Below are 6,000 nucleotides of genomic sequence, written 5' to 3' on the forward strand. Positions count from 1 at the left end.
AACTCCTACAGCGCCACCTGTGGTTAACTCCCAAACTGCAACTGTCATTTTCACAATAAAGAATGCAATTTAAATGCATTTTTTGCTGTGAAAATGACAATGGTCCCAAAAATGTGTCAAAATTGTCCGAAGTGTCCGCCATAATGTCGCAGTCACGAAAAAAATTGCTGATCGCCGCCATTAGTAGTAAAAAAAAAATAAAAAATAAAAATGCAATAAAACTATCCCCTATTTTGTAAACACTATAAATTTTGCGCAAACCAATCGATAAACGCTTATTGCGATTTTTTTTACTAAAAATAGGTAGAAGAATACGTATCGGCCTAAACTGAGGAAAAAAAATGTTTTTATATATGTTTTTGGGGGATATTTATTACAGCAAAAAGTAAAAAATATTGCTTTTTTTTCAAAATTGTCGCTCTATTTTTGTTTATAGCGCAAAAACTAAAAACCGCAGATGTGATCAAATACCACCAAAAGAAAGCTCTATTTGTGGGGAAAAAAGGACGCCAATTTTGTTTGGGAGCCACGTCGCACGACCGCGCAATTGTCTGTTAAAGCGACGCAGTCCCGAACTGTAAAAACACCTTGGGTCTTTAGGCTGCATATTGGTCCGGGGCTTAAGTGGTTAAATGCAGCCTATGCACCCATCTTCAGCCTAAATGCAGCCTATGCACCCATCTTCACCCTAAATGCAGCCTATGTGCCCATTTGCAGCCTAAATGCAGCCTATGCACCCATCTTAAGCCTAAATGCAGCCTATGCACCCATCTTCAGCCTAAAATCAGCCTATGCACCCATCTCCAGCCTAAATGCAGCCTATGTGCCCATTTGCAGCCTAAATGCAGCCTATGCACCCATCTTAAGCCTAAATGCAGCCTATGCACCCATCTTCAGCCTAAAATCAGCCTATGCACCCATCTCCAGCCTAAATGCAGCCTATGCACCCATCTCCAGCCTAAATGCAGCCTATGCACCCATCTTCAGCCTAAAATCAGCCTATGCACCCATCTCCAGCCTAAATGCAGCCTATGCACCCATCTCCAGCCTAAATGCAGCCTATGCACCCATCTTCAGCCTAAATGCAGCCTATGCACCCATCGGTGGAAAAAGGTTCGTCTCCGAGCTGGGTTGGCTGGGGGCCGGTTATGGTTAATGGTTCCGCAGTGTAAGGTTAAAGAAAGGAAGGTTAAGCCGGGTTACCGTCAAAGACCAAGAAGCTGGGTTATTATTAAAAGTTGTTTATTACGTTTGGATTTATTCACTGCCTGATTTTCACGTTTGCTTGTGAGTGGTTATTTTGGAGGATTTGTAATAGAAGTGTTATTAAAATTGTTTTACAATATCACACTATTGTGCACTTCTTTTCCTTTATCCATGTGAAAACCGCCCTGGATTGCACTGCCTGGAAACGGATACCTACCTGTTTGATCCTTGGGATCCTACCTAAAACTTGAGTGCGGTGAGTGCGCAGTCTATAAGGGTGGTGGATTCACTTTCAACACTTGGGTGGAAGAATATTAGAAGATTTCTTTTGTGATATGATCACTTACTAATCACAGTTTCATTGGATCCATCAAATTCACGGACTCATAGACTTTTATTCATTGTTTTTGTGCAGTTTTTTTGATTGATTTTGCACTGATTGATTTTTTTCACATATAAGGTGTTAACCACTTTAGCCCCGGGCCCGTTTTTCAGAGTCGGTGTTTACGAGACAAAACCATTTTATTTTTGCTAGAAAATTACTTAAAACCCCCAAACATTATATATATTTTTTTCTAACACCCTAGAGAATAAAATGGCAGTCACTGCAATACTTTTTGTCACACCGTATTTGCGCAGCGGTCTTACAAGCGCACTTTTTTTGGAAAAAAATCACTTTTTTAAATTAAAAAATAAGACAACAATAAATTTGGCCCAATTTTGTTATATATTGTGAAAGATAATGTTACGCCGAGTAAAATGATGCCCAACATGTCACGCTTAAAAATTGCGCCCGCTCGTGGCATGGCGTCAAACTTTTCCCCTTAAAAATCTTGATAGGCGACGTTTAAAAAATTCTACAGGTTGCATTTTTTGAGTTACAGAGTAGGTCTAAGGCTAAAATGAATGCTCTCGCTCTAACGATCGCGGCGATACCTCACTTGTGTGATTTGAACACCGTTTTCATATGTGGGCGCTACTCGCGTATGCGTTCGCTTCTGCGCGCGAGTTTATTTTATTTTATTTTATTTTTTATTTTATTTATTTTTATTTATTTTATTACTTTTTACACTGAAAAAAAAATTGATCACTTTTATTCCTATTACAAGGAATGTAAACATCCCTTGTAATAGAAAAAAGCATGACAGGTCCTCTTAAATATGAGATCTGGGGTCAAAAAGACCTCACATCTCATATTTAGACTAAAATGCAAAAAAAAAATAAAAAATTTGGAAATGTAATTTTTTTAAATGACCAAAAAAAAATTTGTCTCTTTAAGAGGCTGGGCGGGACTGACGTTTTGACGTCACTTCCGCCCAGCGGAGCTATGGGGACGGGCGAAGGAGATTTTTCCTTCAGTCTCGTCCCCGCTCAGCTGCCGGATGGTCGCGATCTCCTCCGCCGCTACCGACGGCTACGGTAAGCGGCGGAGGGCGCGGGAGAGCGGCGGGAGGGGGGTGCCCCTCTGCCGCCACCGACAACGGCGATCTCGCGGCGAATCCGCCGCGGAGACCGCCATTATCGTTAACACGGCCGCCCACAGAAGAGATGAATATCTCGATTGTGGCAGCAGCTGCTGCCGTTACCGAGATATTCATCTCTAAAGTGCCGACGTATAACGACGGTGGGCGGTCGGCAAGTAGTTAATCATTTTATCTGTTTATTCAGTTAAATTGTTTATGTGATTAAGAGTTTTTCCACATGCGCTGCTTTGTTTACACATATTGACACATTGTACACTGAGGTGTCATTATAGGTATTGTTTGTCACATTTATATTTTCGTTACGTAAGAGCAGCAGCTACACTTCACTACTATTTTATTAATATTTTTTTGTTTATCCCCAGTTGAGCGCAGTGGGGGTGGTTCATAGAGGGCCTTGTTTTTTACCACCATTTTTTTCATGTTTATTAAATTGTTAAGGAATAAAGTTGGGGTGATTAAATTATTTTATTTAAAATGATTTATGTTTAAAAATAAAAATTGGCTGTCGTGGCCATTTTTTACTCCAACAATGTGTGTCTCTCGTTAATCTAGAAGGGGGGTAAGGTAATGGTAACAAATGGGGGTTTGATGGTTTGGGGGGTAATTGGGCTATCCGAATTACACTGGTCATGTCATCTATATAGAAGAAGTTCTGAGCAGCAGCACAGTCCAAAATTTTGTTTTGCCTTTTATTAAAAAATGGACATCAAAAATACAGACAGAAGAGCTGACACTCTTTCACACAAACAAACTAGTTAGTAACAGTTTGTTAGTGTGAAACGCGTCAGTTCTCCTAGTTTGCATTGTTACATGCATTGCCAGCACCTGTGGCTTCTAATCTGGAGGAGAGGCTTTTTACCTTTGCTTGAACTTCCTGGAGCGGTGATATCCCTTTCAACACAGTGGCTAAGTGGTTAGCTCTGACGCCCGGCAGCACAAGGAACCATGGCCCTACTGTCTAAAGTTTGCATGTTCTCCCTGTACCTGCATGGCACACGCCAAAGACATGTTGGTACGTAAATTGTGGTCCTAGTTTATGAAAATTTGGAAAGCACTTGAAATTGCCGTCACTGTAAATCTGAGGGGTAGATCTGAAATGAGGGGAAGCTCTGCTGATTCATGTGCAAGCTAAAATGCTGTTTTTTATTTTCCTTGCATGTCCCCCCGCGGATCTACAGCGACTGCACTTCCATGTGCACTATCAGCGCAATTTCAAGTGCACTTTGCTCTTGTAGTGCAAAGTGGATTTGCCTTAATTAAATAACCCCCCAAAGTGACACTTTCTGGGGACCAGTGACACCAATACAGTGATCAGTGCTAAAAATATGCACTGTCACTGTACTAATGACACTGGCTGGGAAGGGGTTAACATTAGGGGCAATCAAAGGGTTAAATGTGTGCCTAGCTAATGTTTCAGTGTTGTGGGGAGGTACTTTTTCTAGTGGAAGGTATGGGTCAGTGTTTCTGCTTTACAGAAACACAGGATCCATGTCTTCTGTACTGACAGAACAGCAAGGTCCAAAAACGATCCATGGGCCAGATTCACATACAATTGGACAGGCGCAGCGTATCAGAGATACGCTACGCCGCCGTATCTTACCTAGCGTAAATTCGAATCCAGGAAGAATTCGTAAGTTACGGCGGCGTAGTGTTTTTCTGGCGGCGTATTTGAAATTGGGCGGGTTGGGGGCGTGTTTCATTTAAATGAAGCGCGTCCCCGCGCCGAATGAAATGCGCATGCGTCGTTCCTAAATTTCCCGCCGTGCATTGCGCTAAATGACGTCGCAACGACGTCATTTTTTAAACTTAGACGTGACTTACGTCCATCCCTATTCACGGACGACTTACGCAAAAAAAAAAAAAAATTAAAATTTCGACGCAGGAACGATGGCCATACTTTAACATGGCAAGTCTATCTATACGCCGCAAAATAGCAGCTTTAACTATACGCCGGAAAAAGCCGACTAGAGACGACGTAAGAGAATGCGACGACTGGGCGTATGTTCGTGGATCGGAAAAAGCTCATTTGCATACCCGACGCGGAAAACGACGCAAACTCCACCCAGCAGACGCCGAAGTGTTGCATCTGCGATCCGAAGCCGTACGCCTGTCGGATCTTACCCAGATGCCGTCGTATCTTGGTTTGAGGATTCAAACTAAAGAAACGACGCGGGAAATTTGAAAGTACGCCGGCGAATCATAGATACTCCGGCGTACTCTCACTGTGGATCTGCCCCCATGTCTTTATGGACCTTGCCTTGTGCACTGGTGCGCAGTCATGTTGGAACAGGAAGGGGCCATCCCCAAACTGTTCCCACAAAGTTGGGCACATGAAATTGTCCAAAATGTCTTGGTAGGCTGACGCCTTAAGAGTTCCTTTCACTGGAACTAAGGGGCCAAGCCCAACCCCTGAGGAGCCAAGCCCAACCCCTGAGGAGACAAGCCCAACCCCTGAAAAACAACCCCACACCATAATCCCCCCTCCACCTAATGATTTGGACCAGTGCACAAAGCAAGGTCCATAAAGACATGGATGAGCGAGTTTGGGGTGGAGGAACTTGACTAAGTCCTGACCTCAACCCGATAGAACACCTTTGGGATGAATCAGAGTGGAGGCTGTGAGCCAGGTCTTCTCTCTAACATCAGTGCCCTGACCTCACAAAGGCTCTTCTGGAAGAACGGTCAAGCATTCCCATAGACACACTCCTAAACCTTGTGGACGGCCTTCCCTGAAGAGTTGAAGCTGTTATAGCTGCAAAGGGCGGGGCCAACTCAATATTGAACCCTACAGACTAAGACTGGGATGCCATTAAAGTTCATGTGCGTGCGAAGGCAGGCGTCCCAATACTTGGTAATATAGCGTAGTTGACTATAGTTCTCCTTTCAAAAAGCCTTTAATTTTGTTTTAATCAGTTCCGGACCGCCGCATGTAGATATACGTCGGCAGAATGGCACGGACAGGCACATCAACGTACCTGTACGTGCCTGCCTAGACGTGGGTCGGGGGTCCGATCGGGACCCCCCCCCCGCTACATGCGGCGGTCGGATACCCACGGGGAGCGATCCGGGACGAGGGCGCGGCTATTCGTTTATAGCCGCTCCGTCGCGATCGCTCCCCGGAGCTGAAGAACGGGGAGAGCCGTATGTAAACACGGCTTCCCCGTGCTTCACTGTGGCGGCGTATCGATCGAGTGATCCCTTTTATAAGGGAGACTCGATCGATGACGTCAGTCCTATAGCCACACCCCCCTACAGTTGTAAACACACACAAAGTGAACACTAACTCCTACAGCGCCCCCTGTGGTTAACT

The sequence above is a fragment of the Rana temporaria genome, unplaced genomic scaffold (assembly GCF_905171775.1).
Source record: "Rana temporaria unplaced genomic scaffold, aRanTem1.1, whole genome shotgun sequence".
Taxonomy (NCBI): domain Eukaryota; kingdom Metazoa; phylum Chordata; class Amphibia; order Anura; family Ranidae; genus Rana; species Rana temporaria.